The sequence below is a fragment of the Canis aureus genome, chromosome 16 (assembly GCF_053574225.1).
Source record: "Canis aureus isolate CA01 chromosome 16, VMU_Caureus_v.1.0, whole genome shotgun sequence".
NCBI classification, from domain to species: Eukaryota; Metazoa; Chordata; class Mammalia; order Carnivora; family Canidae; genus Canis; species Canis aureus.
Window position 1 is genome coordinate 46,842,260 of NC_135626.1, and position 18,757 is coordinate 46,861,016.

Sequence of the window (18,757 nt, forward strand, 5' to 3'; positions counted from 1 at the left end):
TGGGGCAGTGCCAGAGCCTTCCTGGAGGAGGAGGGCAGGAAGGCTGGGGTCTGAGAAGGAAAGGGGGGGGGGGGTCACAAACACATGGAAACCAGCGAACTAGGGAGAGAGAGAACTAACCCCCTGAGCAAATGTCGACACCATCATGGCCTGTAATCCTCGTGGCACCTGCACAGAGCAGACGTCATTGTTCCCATCTTAGAGATGGAGAAACTCAGGCCCGAGCTAGTAACTGGCTTCTCGTTGCATAAGGTCCCCCAGGGCGGGGAGGCTGGGCACCAGGTCCGGGGCCTCCGGGGCCCCAAAGGGAGCCTGGGTCCCAAATGCAGAGCCTTCCCGGCTGCTCCCCCTCAGGGCTTTCTTCCAAGCCCATCCTATTATCCAGGGGGCATTTCCTTCTCTCTGCTTACTCTGCTGCTTCTGAGACTAGATGCCCTTCTGTAGCTGTTTCTAGAAGCCTCTCTCCCACTTTCCCCTCTTCCCTTGACTTTTTTTTTTTCTTTTTTTTTTTAGCTGCCTGGGTGTGGGTGGAAAGAGAAAAATAGCACTGCAGTTCTCAGAACCTGGCAGGTACCTTTACAGCCGCCCCCAACCTGGCTAACTCTCGCCTGGAGAGGCCCCGGAAAAAGGAGCAAGCTGTGGGGAGGGCTGGCTGGTCCCCAGGGGTGGGTTGGGGGCTCACCCACCCACCGTGGGACAGCCCTGGCGTAGAGAACCCCCCAAAGTCAAAAACAGAATTCTGTGAGTGCAGGTGAATCCCAGGGAGTCTGGGGAGGGCGGGGAGTTTAAGGCTGGCCAGGTGAGGGAAGCCTCATCTGGTGGCTGGCAAAGTTGTCAAAATACCAGCTGATTTCTTTGGCAGTGGGCAGCCGAAGGAGAGGCGGCTCAGTTGAGCAGAATGCCATGGGAATGCTTTTACTTTTTAGAAAATGTATAAAGATAACACCCGATTCTCATAGCTAGTATAAATAAGGAAAAGAAAACCCCACTATCCCATGGTAACCACTGTCATACTTAAATCGCTTCATAATTTGCTCACTTTATTCGAATATTTTTTAAAGATTTTATTTATTTATCCCTGAGAGAGGCAGAGACATAGGGAGAAGCAGGGTCCCCGCAGGGAGCCTGATGTGGGACTTGATCCCAGGATCCCGGGGTCACGCCCTGAGCCAGAGGCAGACGCTCAACCACTGAGCCACCCAGGTCCCCCTCATTCAAATATTATTATTGCTTATTGTGATTGTGTTACCTTTGCAGGACAGTGAAGCCCTCTCTTCAAACTCCCTGGGAACTCAAAGCTGGCCATCTAGAGCAGGGATCACAAACATTGACATGCGCATACTTTAAACATTTTATTGTAACTTAAAGCTTATAAATGCACAACCATTCAGAAAAGATGACTTCTAAGTGTGGTGTTTCTTGCATAAACTACACCCATATACTTGACTTAAAATTTCCAATTTGAAAAAAAAAGAAAAAAAGAAAAAAATGTCCAATTTGAGTTTATTTGAAGAAAAGCAAAGTAGTCAGAGCAACCCAACTGCAAAGTCCTAGATTTTTTTGCAAAATTTTCTAGTCTTCTCTAGTTACCTTGCCCACGAGTAGCTTGAGAGCCATTTTTTAAAAACCATTTTTATTATCTTTCTTAAACATTCTATTTTGTGTCTATTAGAACCATCTCTATTATTTGCACTTGCGTTTTATCAGTTTAGGTGGGATTTGTTTAACCACAAAATAATAGAGCAGACACCAAAAGTTGGGGGAACAAGTTGACTCGTGGTAAGTCACAGTGGGAACAAAATTGCATGGAAATATGAGAATATAGGAATTTGAGGAAGAGAACGTACTCAGCATGTCATGGGAATTAATTAGAATTTTGAAGAGGAAGAAAAATGTTGGTTAATCTCGTAGGTCATTCAGTGGGCATCGACTAAGAAAGATTCCACTACAAAATAGAGGTCTTTCTATATAATTGTTCTTAACAGCTACATAATATTCCATTTTGTATAGATGTATTATAGTTCATCCTAACTCATCATTTACTGTTGGTATACATGTCCTAACATTTAAGTGGTTCTCAATATTTTTTATTATCATAAACGACACTGTGATAAATATTCTAATCTTTATATCTTCACACACTTGACCAATTATTTCATTCATTCATTCAAAAATACATTTTGAGCTCCTACTAGGTACTATGTACTGTCCTAGCTGTTGGGGATACGGCGATAAGCCAACCCAACAAAACTCCCTGCTTGTGGATTGCATTCCCATGGGAGGTTTTCATGTCCTTAGAAGATATTCCAAAATGTTGGATTCTTGGTCAGTGGCTATAAACCATTTTAGGGGTATTGATACACATTGTCAAAATGCACCCAGAAACAAAAGAAACCAGTGGCTGCTAATTTTTAAGTAACTGAGTCACTTCAAAGTTGTATTCATACACATATATACACCTTTCACGCAGAGTTAATAGTTACCAAATATATTATTTATCCATTACTGAGTAACAAATTACTCCAAAGCTTAGCAACTCAAAACTTATTACATCACCATGGATCAGGAATTTGGCAGTGGCTCATCTGGGTGGACTGGCACAGGATCCCTCCCGAAGTTGTAGTAAAGGGGTCACCAGAGCTGTAGTCAGCTAGAGGCTCGACTGGGTCTGGAGCATCTGTTTCAAAGAAAGCTCACTCTCATGGCCATTGCCACGAGGCCCCAGTTCCTCCCCACTTGGGCTTCTTTGTAGGGCTGCACGAATGTCCTCACTACATGGCAGCTGGCTTCCCCACAGAGGAAATGATCCAAGAGATAGCAAGGAAGAAGTGATGCCTTTTGCAATCTACTCTTAGAAGTCAGCACTGCCACCAGATTCTATTTGAGGCAAGTCACTGAGCACAGCACATACTCAAGGACAGAGGGACTAAGCTCAACCTTGAATTTGGGGACATATTTTCAAAACACCACACCATAGGTAGGTGAGCCTTCCAGGGCATTGACTGTTGTCAGGAAGAGAAGAATTAAAAAATAAAAATTAAAAAAACACACACATGTTTTTGGTCCCCGAAATGCATTTCAATGAGCCCTACTACTGCTTTCTTTCTTTTTTTTTTCTATTTTTAACTAAGACTATTCTCTTCTTATAAAATACATGATTGTTGTTGAAAACTTGGAAACTACAGAAAAGTCAAGATAAAATAATAAAATTCACCCACTGTCACACAAGTTGGAGACAACCATGTTAACATTTCATTTATTTCCCCTCATCTATGCATAGTTCCTTACATTGTGAAGAAAATGATGATTATATGATTCCATGTTCTGCTCTTTCATGGAACATTGCTGCATACATTTTTCTTCAAGTCATTAAGAACACTTTGTACTAAGTATATGAAAGAGCTACGACTTCCCATTATACAGAGCACCATAATTTTCTTACTAATTCCCTTATTATTGGTCTTTTAGGTTGTTTCTAGTTTTTTAACGGTTTTGAACAACTCAGTGATGAACATCTTTGTTCCTAGAATTTTGAAGGCATTTAAGATCATTTTCTCAGCTGGGTTCCCAGAAATATGACTGAGCATTTTTGAGACGATTGGTAGTTATTCCCTGCCAAGCTTCTCGAAGCCCTACTTTCCATGATAACATTTTCTTACTCTTGGATCAACTAGGAACTAGGGTTCTTCTATCATCATTGTCAGTGCTGTTCTTAGTTGGTTTGTTGTCAATTGCTTTCCTTCATTTGTTCATTCATTCATTCAGCAAATATTTATGTAAGTACTACATTATGTGCCAGAAGTAGGCTACGTACCTGAGATGCATGATTACCAGGGCTCATAATTGAGAAATTTGGGCTATTGTCTTTTTCCACAAGATTTGGAGCAACTTGCAAGTAAAACCTGTTAAGTGAATAATAAAAACAGAAGGTCAGGACGGAAGGCAATAAAAACATAAATAAATATATTTCCCACAAGAGTTAACAAAATTGCTGTCATTGATTCTTAAACTTGGCTTTACATTTCCTAGAAGCAGAAAAGAAAAAGTGGGGACCGTGATCAGCTATAGGGTTCTTGTAGCTGGAAAAGAGGAAGCATGTGTGTTCCTCTGGGAATGAAAGCCCTGAATTCCAAAGGAAATTTCTTGGGTCTAATTTTATTACATCAAAGACAGAGAGCACTATAAGATACGAAGTCCTCAACAACATTTAGGGATTTTGAAAACAGCCAATGCAGTAGCAAATTTCATGGGGCCCTTCTGTGGTGATCTCTATCAAGTCAGGGGCATAAGGTTAAAATGCAATTTCCTAAAAGTGACCAAATGAAAAGCCAAATCCAAGTCTCCAAGTAAGTAGCCAATTATATGGTCCAACTTGGTCCAAGAAAATAATTTAGAATTCCTGGAAGAAAAGAACAATGAGATACAATGTCTTATCTATCAACTTGGCAAAGACTACACTTTCTTTAAAGATTAAAACCCAATTTTGGCAAGAGATGGGGAAGCCAGCCCTTTTATACACTGCAGGTGGGAATATCCATTAAGATTTTTCTGGAGGGCAATTTGGCATGAAATAATAAGAGTCTTTAAAAATGTGCTTATACACAGCAATTCTGCTGCCAGGGATTTTTTTTTAGCTAAGGAAATAACAAAATATGCATACAAAGACTTACGTACTAGGAGCATGTTCTGCTCAGGCTTCTTGCTTTTTAATAAACACAGATGGACCCACCCAGGGGCTAGAAATCTCTGGATTTGGGGCAGCTCTGGGAACTGGAGCTTTCTCTGTCACTCATATTAGCATTTCAGCTTCTTTTTTTTCTTTGTAAGACTTTTCACTTTGAAGTAATTTAATTAAGCCTGGAAAGAATTTGCAAAATAATGGAGAGAGTTGCCACATATCCATCATCCAGCTTTCCCCAATGATAACATCTTACATAACCAGTACATGATCAAAATCAAGATTTGGATCTAGTAAAATACTATTCACTAAACTACAGACCTTATTCGGATCTCAACAAGTTTTGAATGATGCGTGTGTGTGTGTGCATGCGTGTACGTGCGTGTGCGTGTGTGTAGTACTATGAAATCCCATCGTACGCATAGATTCATGTAAGCAGCACCATATTCAGACCAAGGACTGTTTTATGCAGAAAGACTCTCACTTGTGCTGCTCCTTTATAGTCACACTCCCCCACCATAGCCCATGGCAACTTCTGATCTTCCTCCATCACTGTAATTTTGTCATTTCAAGTCTGATATAAATGGAAGCACATGTGATAGAACCTTCTGGGTGTATGTCTGCTTCCTCAGCTTGTCTGTTTTCTCTAAACTTTGACTGACTCTACCTCCTCCTGGGCCTCTTCAAAGCCTAAATGGGTATCTCTTGCTATTTCTCCTGAGAGGAGTCTGATGGTCCAGTGCACCTTTAAGTCAGCCATGTCATTGGTCACTGATAACCCTGTAGACTGGCTGTTGGGGGGAGTCAGGTTCCCATTTCTGGTCCAGCCATCCATAGCCAAGGGCAGTGGCCGCTTGACACAAAAGATGGCCACCTCAGTCCACCCCATCATCAAAGAGATGAGCAAAGGGTTCCCTCCGAGGAAGATACAGATGCTTTAACTGGTGTATCTACTTCACAGTTGAATGGAAATAAGCCTAAATGTCTGTGGCCTACCTGATAGCCAGTCCTGTTTTCTATTTTGCTAACAGACCCCACTTGGGACTGATTTTGGGTGAACATGTGCTCGCTGGGTCCTCCAAGACCCCAGAGAAAGGATGTTCATTGGCGCAAGCCATTCACAGAAATTCCATTCTGCTTCACAATGGCTGGTTCAGGCAGGAGCATGTGACCCAGTGAGACCTGCCTGAGTGAGGACTCTGTCCATGAAGCGTCTCCGGGAGCCTCTGAAAGGCCTGTGGGAATCACCCGGCTGGGGGCAGGTCCAGGAGAGAATAGCTCAGCACCACAGAACTGCTGAGGGTTTCTCAAGCAGGAGGGAGAATGCTTTTGGGCACCTGGGTGGCTCAGTGGTTGAGCATCTGCCTTTGGCTCAGGTCATGATCCGGGGGCCCTGGGATTGAGTCCCGCATCAGGGTCCCCACAGGGAGCCTGCTTCTCCATCTGCCTGTGTCTCTGCCTCTCTCTGTGTGTCTCTCATGAATAAATAAGTAAAATCTTAAAATAAAAAAAGGAAAGAGAATCCTTCTGTATGGTTCTTCCAAAAGTCCTTTAACCAGGATTCACTGGCCCTCAAGCCTCAAGCCACTGCTACAGCAACAACAACCATATAGCAGGACAGAACAGAAGAAAACCCAAGAAACTAACTTTGAAGAGAGATTAAAGGCCAGAGAGGGGATGCTGGGGAATGTTATTAGCCTGAAAACAGAATAATCATTTTCTGAGTTAGGAGGGTCATTTTATTCCAAAAGCCCGGAGCAGTCTCTGCATCTCTGTGAAGGTCCTGGTCCCACTCCACGCACCTGATGCTCACTTGTCTCCAGGCTTTGCTGGAATTTGAAAGAAGTAGAATTCTGTCCCCTTGTCCTGGGGCTTTTGCCTCCATTGGGGGTGTCTGTGGTTTGTGCCCAATAAGTGGGTGACTTTATAGCTACTTGTCCAAATCAGGACATGCATGAGAGTAAAACAGACATATGTTAATTCTGCTGGTGCCACAGACATAAACCAGAATCACCCAAAACTAACTGGGCTGGAGGGCCACCCAGCAACCTGCCTGCATCTGGTGAGAGCTGCCATCTGCCCAGCCCACCCCACCCTACCTCCCCTCTTGGGGCTGCATGTAAATCTGACGATTTACCTATGTCGGGATTTCTCAAACTTGGCATATTTGGGGGCTATATTATTTCTTCTTGTGGGGGACTGTCCTGTCATTATAGGATGTTTAACAGCATTCCTGGCCTCTACCCACTAGATGCCAATAACAACCCCCTCCTCAAGTTGTGACAACTGAGAAGGTCTCCAGACATTGTCAAATGTCCTCTAAAGAGCCAACCTGCTCCAGTTGAGAATCGCTGTTTAGGCCCATCCACTCACTGTTTCAAGACTTGAAGCCCAGGGTGTGCTTAGGGGTTAAACGGTTTTTTTGTTGTTCGGTTTTCTTTTCTTTTTTTTTTTTTTTAAAGATTTTATTTATTCATGAGAGACACACAGAGAGAGGCAGACACACAGGCAGAGGGAGAAGCAGACTCCCTGCAGAGAGCCTGTTGTAGGACTTGATCCCAGGACCCTGGGATCACAACCTGAGCCAAAGGCAGATGTTTAACCCCTGAACCACCCAGATGCCCCTTAGGGGTTAAAGTTTATCTACAGGTAATACGTCTTATATCACTGAACTCTACCTCTGAAACTAATAAAACAGGGTATGTTAATTAATTGAATTAATAAAATAAAATAAAATAAAAAACAAGTCTTATAATATTGAGCCCTTGCTTGGGGCTCTCTCTTTCCCTCTCCCTCTGCCTCTCCCTGGCCTCTGTGTGTGCTCTCTCTCTCTCTCTCTCTCAAAAAAATTTTTTTTAAATAATATCAAGGCCTGAAGAGAGTGAGTCACAGGACAGGGCAGGCAGCCACTATGGGGTGGGCACAGTGAGGCAGATGGAAGACACCCCAGAGAGGAAGAAGAACTATGCTCCTTGCCTACCAATGTTTGGGAAATTGCTATGACACACAGGAGCTGGGGTTTGGGTGGGAGAGTATCTGAATCAGTCGGGGACAGTCCACTGGCCAAAAATGTGTTGCTCTCACAATGGACAGCCCTGCACTTAGACCACCCCCATCCCACCAGGGCATGCTGAGCATGTTGAATGATGAATGAATGAATGAATGAACCCCAGTTGCATCTTAAACTTACTGAGCATGGGCAAGAGCATTTAGTCCTGAGCTTTAATATGCTCATTTAAATAATAAAGAACAGCTATTTGCCTTACAGCAGTGGGGTGATGCAGATGAGCTGAGATTCTCCAGTCCTTTCTTTTTTTTTTTTTTTTTTTTAAAGATTTTATTGATTTATTCATGAGAGACACAGAGAGAGAGAGAGGCAGAGACACAGGCAGAGGGAGAAGCAGGCTCCACAGAGGGAGCCCGATGTGGGACTCGATCCCGGGTCTCCAGGATCACGCCTTGGACTGAAGGCAGGCGCCACACTGCTGAGCCACCCAGGGATCCCCTCTCCAGTCTGTTCTATCACAAATGGGGGGGGGGTTGCTACCGGCATCTGGGGGGGTAGAGGCCAGAGATGCTGTCAACATCCTACAACGTACAGAGAAGCTCCTGCCCCCACCAACCAAATGTGGATAGTGCCAACGTTCAGAAACCTCCATAAGCCTAGGGTGCTGGGTTTGTCCTACACTCCAGGGAACTTGGGGCTGGCTTCTCCTGGGGAAGGTTGGAGAGGTCTCTGCCCTCCCCCCTATCCCATGAGAATAAAGGAATGAGTTAGAGATTGTACCTCTGTCCTCTGAGGTTGTCCTGACCTATCAGTAGGGAAATTTGCTTATATGTGTCCCCCCCCCCCCCCGCCCACCAAAAGCCAGCATTTAGGAGGCTTAGGGAAGAGCCAGGTGATCCTGACCTGAGTCAGAACCTTTCTGTGGCCACAGGTGGCTGGCACTGGGAGACGTCAACAGACTCACAGAAGACACCCCAACCAGGAGAGATAGTAGCTAAGCACTAGCCAATATCTCCAGTCTTTCCTTCTGGGCAGAGGGGCAGCTACTTTCCCACCACTCCTCATCCTGGTGGGCCCTCGAGGGATCCTGGCACTTCCAGATTACTCACTGCCAGGGACACCAGTGGTGCCCAGAAGACATTTTCTCCTTTTGTTCCCTCCCTGCCTCTCCTATGCTCTCATACTGCCAACACCTGCTCTCAGAAAGTGCCTGGCACTGTTTGGTCGATGACTGTGAACCATCTAGAAACACGACCCTCCCATAGGGATTTATAATTGAACGTGCTTTAAAACCTAAATAACTACATTTGCTACTGTTTGCCAGACCCTGTGCTACACATTTTGAATATATTATCTCCTTTATTCTCTCAACAAACTCTCCAGGTGTGTGTGATGGGCATTATTCTCATTTTTTTCAAATGATGCAACCAAAACTTGGAGGGATCGAGTAATTGATTCGAGTCACTTAGCTGGTCAGTGGCAGAGATGAGATCCGAGCTCAGACACATCTCTCTGCAGAGGGCATGCTCAGAATCTACCGCGGATAAACAGGTATAGGGAGGAACTGCCTGAGCCAGTCACCCCCAGCTGCAAGAAGACTAGTCCCTTCACCCCAGGGGACCACCTGCAATTATCAGCTCTTGAAAAAGGGTGGGAAAGACAGACAGTCTGAGCTAACCTTTTTCCTATGAATGGATCCAAGGTCCATCAGGAAATTTTAGATATTTACCAGTAGATGGCAATGATCAAGGGAAACCAGGAGACCTTTTCTATCCCTGTGTGGGAACAGAAACCATGATCTTCACAAGTTTTTGGTAGATGTGTCATTCTTAATCAAGATTTCCAGAAGCTAGAGGCTTCCAGAAAACCTGAGGCAGGTCTGTTTTTTGAGAGGCCAACTTGTCATGCTAACCATGGAGGGGGGGAGGGCCTCACTTCCTGGAACCAAGCCCAGATGAATCCTTTACTTGCTCTGAAAGGATAGCCAGAGCCACATTGCTCAGATTTGGGGGACCAACTCTACCCAATTCCCACCCCTATTCTCACTGTTGCTGTCTCCTCAGACTCCTTGCCCTGCAAAATCAGTGTCACATATTCACACTCACTGGGGTGGGGGGGGCTGATTAAAAACAGGAAAATAACAAGTGTTGGCAAGGACACGGAGAAATTGGAACTTGCTGGTGGGAATGAAAAACCGCTCAGCTGTGGTGGAACACAGTCTGTCAGTTCCTCAAAAAGTTAAATATAGAATTACCATATGATCTAGCAATTCCACTCCGAGATATATACCCAATAGAACTGAAAACTAGTGTTCAAAAAAATACAAGTACACACATGTTCCTAAGAGCACTATTCCCAAAAACTAAAAAGTAGAATGACTCAAAATGTCCATCAGCGGATAAATGAATAAATTGTGGGATATACATCCAATGGGATATTAGTCATAAAAAGCAATGAAGTACTGATGCGTGCTACAGTGTAGATGAGCCTTGAAAACATCGGGCTAAGTGTAAGAAGCCAGACACAAACGACTGTATATCGGATAATTCCACTGGTATGAAATATATAAAATAAGTAACTCTATACACATAGCAAATTGGTAGTAGCCAGGGGTTGGAGAGAAGGGGAATAGGAAGCGGTTGCTTATGGGTATAGGGTTTCCTTTTAGGGAAACGAAAGTGTTCTGGTACTAGAGGTAGTAGTTGCACAATATTGTGAATGTACTAAGTGCTACTGAATTGTTCACTTTGAAATGGTTAATTTCATCTTATGTGAATTTCACTTCAATTAAAAAATTCTTTTTTTTAAGATTTTATTTAATCATGAAAGACACAGGGAGGGAGGCAGAGACACAGGCAGAGGGGAGAAGCAGTTTCTCCTGCGGGGAGCCTGATGTGGGCCCCGATCCCAGGACCCTAGGATCACACCCTGAGCCAAAGGCAGATGCTCAACCACTGACCCACTCAGGTGTCCCTAAAATAAAAAAAATAAAAAATAAAATTCTTAATCAAAAAAATTAGTGTCATTGTTATACCAGCCTGGGCAGGGAACCAGGCTGGTGCATCATAAGAGTATTCTCTTATCCTCTATGTAGCAAAGCATCTGATGTTCTGGCAAACAATATCCATCCCTTCTTCCAGTATCTGTTCTAGGTTTAACTCTGAGGACCTGTTTCCACCACACTCTCTCAGTCCAGATGCTAGTTACATGAGTCAGTTAATTCCCTCTTCCTGGTTTTCTCTCATTTGCAACCAAAACAATCCTGAATGATGCAGTCAGTTTCAAGGGTTCCGTGGAGCAGACCCACAGAAACCTACAGCTGGAGGACACTGCACACCTGGCCCCCACCCTTGCTGGCTGGCTAGCTCCTGGGTGGCTCCTGGGTGGCTCTTTCTGCTTCCTTCCCAGATGCTGCCTGCTTAAAAAACCACCCTCACTCGTATCCTTCAATGCTTTTTGTTGTTGTTAACTTCAAAGCTAGGAAACGGTTACTTAAGATGCTATTTTCTATCCTCTCCGGAGCCAGGTAATTGAGGAGGTGGCTGGAGCCTGGTCCTGCTTCTTTGTTCTGAAATGCAGTGTTCTCCTTTCCTGGCTTCCCTTTCTCCTGTCTCCCATCCTACCCTCGGAGGTTTTGGCCCTTTGTCCTGGGTGCCCACCCGCACCATGCCACTGCTTTCCGCCCAGCAGTTTGTTTGTCCAGAGAGGTGGCCAGTCACCTGACCGGATCACAGGTGAGCTGAGCTGTTTCCCCTCCCCCCTCCACGCACACCCCGCTTTGTCCACAAGCTGCCCCCCCACCCCCACCCCACCCCCCGTTTTACAACCACTGCAGTCTCTCTTCTTTTTAGGGACCGACCCTCTGGAAGTTCCCTAAGGAACCGAGCACTCACCTGACCTACGTGACACCTTAGCCCATGAGAATGCATGTCATCGGGGACGTGGATTAGCTTATCGGATGAAATTTGTGTCTCCCTGAGGCCCGAGGGCACGAGTCAGCAGGCAGAGAGAGCTTTTACAGAGCTCAGGAGAAAACCAGAAAAAGTCTAGGACTCTAGGACTGTGAGGCTCAAGGAGCTTTTGCAAAGATCCTTCCCCAGCCACCTGGTTTCTCAACCCTGCGGGGCGCTGTCCAGGTGCTGACCGGTTTGAGCACCAGCTTCCCGGGCCACCTGCAGGCCTCCGGTGCCCGCCTGGGAGTCTCTCTTCCCTGCCCCGCTGCATTCAGCCCATCTATGTCTTCCATTCCAGGGCCACTTCCTTTAATACCTTGCCACTTTCTCGGTGGTCAAAATGGAGAGAATTTTTTTTTTTTTTTTTTTTTTTTTTTGCTGATGGGCTCCCCTGCCCTTGGAACTGTTTCATAAGCCACAACCTAGTTGCCAAGGGGATAAGTTATGAGAGTAAAGGCTGAACAGCTGGTCTTAGGGGACACGGAGAACAGCTTGGAGAATGGCCAGTGGGAATCCGAGTGACTGCTCGGTCACCCGGCAGAGTCATGAACGGCTGTGTGAACACTCCCAGGTTTCACACTCTGCTGCATCAAGAAGGGGAGAGAGCACATTCTAATTGAAAGAGAGAAACCCATTTTCAGCAGGCCACGTTGGGAAGCCTGACCAGGCACGTTAGTGGGCTGAGGAGAGGAGAGGGGAGTTAGCTGGGGGCATGGAAAATTCTCAGGCGACAGAAGAAGGAGGAGGGGGTGAGGTCTGAATGGGGGAAGGGCGGGGTAGAGGTAATGGCCCCGTTGACACCTCCTCCACCAGCAAAGTCAAGTCCAGGAGGAAAAGAATCTATGAACAATGAAGAGCAGGTATGTAAGCAATTTCACCTGGAGGTTTAGCACAGCCTGCCTTTTAGGTCTCTAGGTCTCTACCTTCTAGGTCTCTACCAACCAGTTAGCCGGGAAGCATCATTTCCTGACCTGGCCTCTCCCTTGAGGAAGAATAGAGAACCAGTTTCTTGCTTCTTGAAGTCTAGCATTCCTTGGGTCTTGAATATTCAGGGCCAGTGGTCCTATCATCCCAACCTTCCCTGTTTGCCTGTGCATCCAAAATATGTGACCCCCCAAACAGCTCCTGGGTTCCCCTACTGAGACCGGATTTTGCATGCCTGGGTCCCGACAGCTGGCCTAAGGATTATGGCATGGGCGATGCTGACACAGATAGAGCCTGATAATGCCATTCTGCCTTGAGCACTATAATTTGGCCATTTCTAGGGCAAATTAGTTCTTTAAACCTCTATTTCTTTATCTGGAAATAAGGGATAGTAATTTCCTAGCTCATGGAATTGTTGTAACAACCAAATGTGTTAACACATAGAAAGCACTTAGCAGAGTGTGGCATGTAATTGATATTAGTTGTAATAAGTACTAAAATTATTAGCCAACCCTCATAGGGGCAGCTCTACATCATCCTCGGTTCTTGCCCTGGCTTTACCCAGCTCTGCCTTCTGCAACCCTGACTTCTTCACTGGGCCCTCTTCCCTCCCTTCCAACTCCTTGAGACACACAAATACACACCCCGCATATCTTGAAGTCATGCCCATTTCAAACTTGATCTGGATCTGCTGAAACTCAGATCTCTGCCATCCCAACACTATCAAACCTGCACTCATCTCTCTTACTGCTCAGCCCTCATCCATACTGATGACCACTTATAACCTGGAGTTTAGGGCTCTCCAGCCCATCTCCCCACTACACTGACAGTACAGCCCATATGCTTCTGCATAAATGAGTCAGGTGTGGGTACTAGAGGACATAAAGGGAAGGAGAGAAGGAACGATGAATCAGGTTAGGCTACACTCTGCGGGAGTAACGAATAACCCTCCATATCTAGTGGCTTCAAACAACCACCTTTTCCCCCTTGCTTGTGCCGTGTCTACCCGAGGTCAGCAAGGAAGTCCTACTCCTTGTAATCACTTCAGAGTGACAGAGTGACATTCAGAGTGACAGAAGCTTCATCTTGACTAGAGTCTCCACAATCCCAAGGCAGGGGAAATAAGATGGCAAAGCACCCAGGGGCCCCTGAAGCTTCCACCTGAAATGACACATGTCACTTCTGCTCATATTTCATTGGCCAAAGGAGGTCCTCTTTTCAAGCATGACTTCAAAAGGGCAACAAAGGACACTCTTCCCACGGGGTGAGACGGGGGTGTGGGGTGGCACTAAGCACCAAAATATATAGTCTCCAACTGGGAGTGCATGGGTGGACCTTCCCAACCAGTTCATCCCTCTCAGGGCACTCCCAGGGCACCTGCTCCCACTTCCACCTCCAAGGGACCTGACGGGACTCTCCTTCTGAGACACAATTGGGCATCTTCCCTGACATTTTACAAAACTGGATGTGCTCATGTGTGTGTATGTTTCTAATTAAGACCTAATGCACGAAGCCATCAGATTTGCTCAGATTGGCCTAGGATTCGGGATTCAGAAAAAGCGGAGGTTTTATGAAACTCCTCAACCAATGGGGAAGGCATGAATTATTGAAAGGATGGAAAAAGAGACCCAGGGAGGAAGGGCTGCTCCATTATTCATCAGGCCCAGAGTCCCCAGGTCCCTGAGCACTGCTGCTGGCTTTCACACCTACAGCATTTTCCCATTATGTCAACAGTGAGCGTTTCAAACTCGCCGTATTGGCAGCCTCCAAGCAGGGCTCCCACCCACGCCCTCCACTGCCTGTCTCATGATCTGCAACAGTCTGCAACTGAACTGTGGGCTAAGAATGTTGATATATAGAACCCACCTACCCTCCCTTCCCGGGGCTTTCTGCTCACAGGCCTGCAGGCCTGAAATCTAACTCCTTAGAAGAGCCAGGCCTTTCATTCTGACCCCAACATGTCTCTCCAGTTTTCTCTCCCTGCATTCGCTACCCCTACCCGACCCAGACCATTTGCCTCACCCTGAATGTAATTTCATATTCTCCTATCTTTTCCCCGTGCTGGCCTCTCTGCCTGAAACTGCCTTCCCATGCCTTTGTCTACCTGGTGAGCTTCTATTCATCCTTAAGACCAGATCAGAGAAAAGGCAACTAACTTCTGCTGAGAGCCCATGTGTTAGACATTGGTGCAAACACGATCTTAGTGAAGTGTCACAACAACCCAGGGAGGTGAGTGTTAACACCAGCGTCAGCTACGTAATTTGTGGAGTCCACTGCAAAATGAAAATGCTGCCCCTTGCTCCAAACTGAATTCTGAGACAGTAAAAGCAGATCATGAAACCAGGCACAGAGCATCTCACACAGTGAGCAGGTCTGTGTGACTCTGCATCACATACCCGTGAAGTCAGTCCTGGTTATTAAGGAGTCAACTAACATGTCCAAGGTCACACAGCTACTTAGGGGCAGCATGAAGCTGAAGACCTCATTCCATCTAATGCAAATCCCTTTTCTGTCAACCACCCACCTCCTGAGGTATCCCCACTCGCCTCAGGCAGAATGGTGGAGGAGGAGGTTGTGAGCACCCCAGAAACTGATTTTCCTTTTAAAGGGTGCCTTCTGCAGGCAATAGGTCTGCTCCTTCATCACAGTCATTGCAAGATGACCTGGAGGACAGCATCGCACAGATCAAAGAGGGAACCAATGTGGGGAGTGGGTGGCATTCTAGCATCGCTCACCTGACCCACAAAGGAGTCCATTCCCCCTACCATACCCACCCTCATACCCTCATAACTTCCCTCTCAGTTGCCTGAGGATGTGGCTGCTGCCCAGCAGAAAGTGACCCTATAAAACACAGATCCTGGGCAGTGTCTCTGGCCTTTGCTGGGAATAGTAAGCACCGACCTTGAGAAAGGCATGTCTGCAGGCTCCTATGTCCATTTTTCATCTTTCCATAGTACTGATCCAGCCCACCAGTGGTTTTGCTTGGTGATTTTCCTCTTAACAGCTTTAGTCCTGGGGAAATGCATCTTACCAATATTTGTTCATTCAGCAAATATTAACTGTGCACCCACCAAGTGCCAGGCCTTCTGCCTTTGAGGAGCTCGCAAGCATAGCCGGGGGAGACTGACGGCAAATGTACCTTTCCCAAACTGGTGAGAGCTAGACAAGAGGCTCCTAGACCCAGATGAGGGAGGGAGAAATTAACTGGGTCAGAGAGAGCAAGCTGAGTAAGGTCTTGATGGATTTTTTTTTTTTTAGATTTTATTTATTTATTCATGAGAGACACAAGGAGAGGCAGAGACATAGGCAGAGGGAGAAGCAGGCTCCCTGTGGGGAGCCCAATGCAGAACTCAATCCCAGGACCCCAGGATCACAACCTGGGCCGAAGGCAGATGTTCAACTTCTGAACCATCCAGGTGCCCTAGGTCTTGGCGGATTTGTGGGGGTTTTCCAAGTGGAGAGGAGGGCAAGTCAAACAGAAGGGGATAGCACATCTGGATGGATTTGGGGCTGATGGGCATTGAGAGACTATACATACATCTGTCTAAGGGGTGAGAGGCCTCTCCTCCTTAGGGAATTCTAGGGGCATGGGAAAGAACACTGTTGGGGGAGTAGGAGAAGAGAGAAAAAGCTGGGCATTTTTAAGGCCTAAAATGCTCTGAATCGAAACCTCCCCAAAACCTTCAGTTGTTCCAACTCCACAGGGCCCAATTCACATGTTCCACAATGTTCTCCCACGATGCCCAGGTCGGATTTCAGCAGAAGAAGGGTTTCTGTTGGGGCTCCTGCCTTAGTCTTCAACAGATAGGTTCACTGCGGATGCCTTGTTATTGGCAACCTATTTTTGTCTCCAAACATATATACTCTATGTCTTCCACCATTTCATGGTCTACAGGAATTTTACTGACCCTCTAGCAGAACCTCCCTATGACCTGGCTGGCCAAGCTTATATCCTGGAGACTCATCCTTGCAGGGAGGCGCTTCCTGCTTAGAACAGAGGGCAGAAGCTGCTGGTCTGGGAGCAAGCTGCACTCACATGTTGGACAAGGCTACTACTGGTCATTACGGAGAAACGCAGATGGGCAAGTATTCAGGCCAGAAAGGGTAATCCGTGGGTGCCAATATCCAACCGGACCCGACAGGCCACCTGGCTCCAGCTGCAGCTTTCAGATCAGCCCATCCATGAACCAATATTTATTGAGCACCTAGTGAGGGCCTAGGGCCCAGAGAATAAAGGAGACATACAGACTGAAGAAAGAAGAAATTTAAAAATGTTGGTTGCTACCATTTACTGTGTGTATATTTCCATTTAATAGTTTAAAGAGGCAAACAGACCTGAGCTGCAATCCCGGCTCTGTCGTATTCCAGCTGTGCGTCCTCAGGCACATCGCTTGCGTCTCTGTGCCTCAGTGTTCTCAGCGGTAAAATGGGATTGTTGGGAAGGCTTTCAGTGACTTCATACGTACCAAGCGCTCTGAACCGTCCAGGGCCGCGCACAGGAAGCGATCAATAATAAACACTAGCTGGTTATTGTTACTTATTGCTAGTTCGCGCTAAGCGGGAGCAGCTGGAATTTGAAAGGAAGTCCGACCAAAGTCGGGGCGGGGGGTCACAGGCATCCCCTGGGCGGCCCCGAAAACCTGTCCTCCCCGCACCCGGGGCCCGACCTTTCCACCCGCAGACCCCACGCAGGTGCCCCGCCCCCGCAGACGCGCCCCCTCCCGCCGTGCAGCCGGGCGTCCGCGGGGTCCCGCAGCCCGCCCGCAGCCCGCCCGCAGGGGTGGGGGAGCCCCGCCGGCCCCGCCCCCAGCCCCGCCCCGCCCCGGCCCCGCCCCGCCCCCTCCGAGTTCGCGGCTCCGGGGCGGCGGCTGCTCGCTCCCCAGCGCCGAGCGGTTCCGTCGGACGCGACGGGGCGGGCGCCGGGAGCCTGGCACCGAACCTCCGCCCGGCCGCTCCCGTGAGGTAGGAGCCGGGAAGCCGGCGGGGACCGGCTCTCCCATCCCGGGGGCGCGGGGCTCGGGGGCAGCGGGGACGATCTCCCGCGGGCGCCCTGGCCGCTGCGCGGGGCCACCCCCCGCCCTGTTACCGCGTAGCCCGGGTTCGGGGCCATCCGCCCCCCCGCCCGTTTCCGTGTAGCGCGGGGCCACCCCCCCCCGTTACCGCGTAGCCCGGCTTCGGGGCCACCCCCCCCCCGTTTCCTTGTAGCCCGGGTTCGGGGCCATCCGCCCCCCCGCCCGTTTCCGTGTAGCCCGGGGCCACCCCCCCCCGTTACCGCGTAGCCCGGCTTCGGGGCCACCCCCTGCCCCCGCGGGGCGCGCATCCCGGTCCGGCGCGGCGGAGGAAGGGGCAGCGTGCTGGGGAGTGCGCGTGTCCACGCCCGTGTGTGCGCGTGTGTCCGCGTCGGGAGTGTGCGGGGGAGGAGACGCCGGGGCTGCCAGGGATCAGCCGGCTGGTGCGGGACGAACCCCGCCGCCACCTGTTGAGCCGGGCGGTCCCGCTGTGCCTCGAAATCCCTGCTTCGCCCTCCTGGCCGCGGGGACAGCGAGGAGGCCCGGGTCCGCCCGCTGGAGCAAGTGTCCCTGCGGGATGCGGGGAGCAGAGGGGGACACGCAGGGGAGAAGCCGGCGGGGCGCGGGCCGCGGGCCGGGCCGAGGCCGGGGTCCCCACCCACCAGGCCACACCGGCAGATGCGCCCCCGCCGCTCCAAAGCCTCCCTCCTCCCCATTTTAATTACTGGAGCTGCCTTTGCCCTCGCCACGAAGCTGCAGTTCGTTAAAATTTTTAAAGTGAAGTCAAATTACCACTTCTTGGGACTGAAGGGGATTTAAGAGGTAATTCCTGGAACCTGGCTGGGGAGGGAAGAAGACCCTCTTCTGACTGAGCCCCTCCGGAGCTGGCGGTGCTGGTGGTGCTGGTGGTGCTGGTGGTGGCTGGTGCAGCCTGGGGCTCTCGTCTGCCCCCTTTTATGGTTGGGGAAGCTCTTGTTCAGGAAGGGAAGGGATTCACCCACTTTGTGGAATTATCAGTGACTGGACAAGAGCTGGAACCAGGACTGGGCCCCCAGGTGGGAGACAGGTGTTACATACACTCCAGCTGTCACCTGTGCTGGCTCCTACTCCACACCATCCTAGGGAACAAAAGACGGGACTTCCTTCCTGGACACCCCATGCCACTCCCTCATCTCTCTAAACCCCA

At 48.4% G+C, this 18,757-nt stretch overlaps 1 protein-coding gene and 1 long non-coding RNA gene across 3 annotated transcripts in view; one reads left to right on the forward strand and one right to left on the reverse strand.

Annotated features, from left to right (window-relative positions):
- Window positions 1–1,339: 1,339 nt before the first annotated feature.
- LOC144286796 (uncharacterized) lies at window positions 1,340–18,573 on the reverse strand. Of its 2 annotated transcripts, none has more exons than XR_013354750.1 (5): window positions 18,364–18,573; window positions 16,898–17,129; window positions 4,675–4,857; window positions 3,815–3,902; window positions 1,340–2,677 (listed from the first exon to the last, which is right to left on the reverse strand). It is a non-coding gene; the product is annotated as an uncharacterized LOC144286796 (long non-coding RNA). The 2 variants fall into 2 exon arrangements; XR_013354751.1 differs by having other exon boundaries at window positions 4,671–4,857.
- Window positions 17,401–18,757, forward strand: part of CACNG5 (calcium voltage-gated channel auxiliary subunit gamma 5) — a 39,513-nt gene continuing 38,156 nt past the window's right edge. The window contains exon 1 of the mRNA XM_077853721.1: window positions 17,401–17,524. The gene's annotated coding sequence lies outside the window, so the exon portion shown is untranslated. The remainder of the gene's footprint in view (window positions 17,525–18,757) is intronic.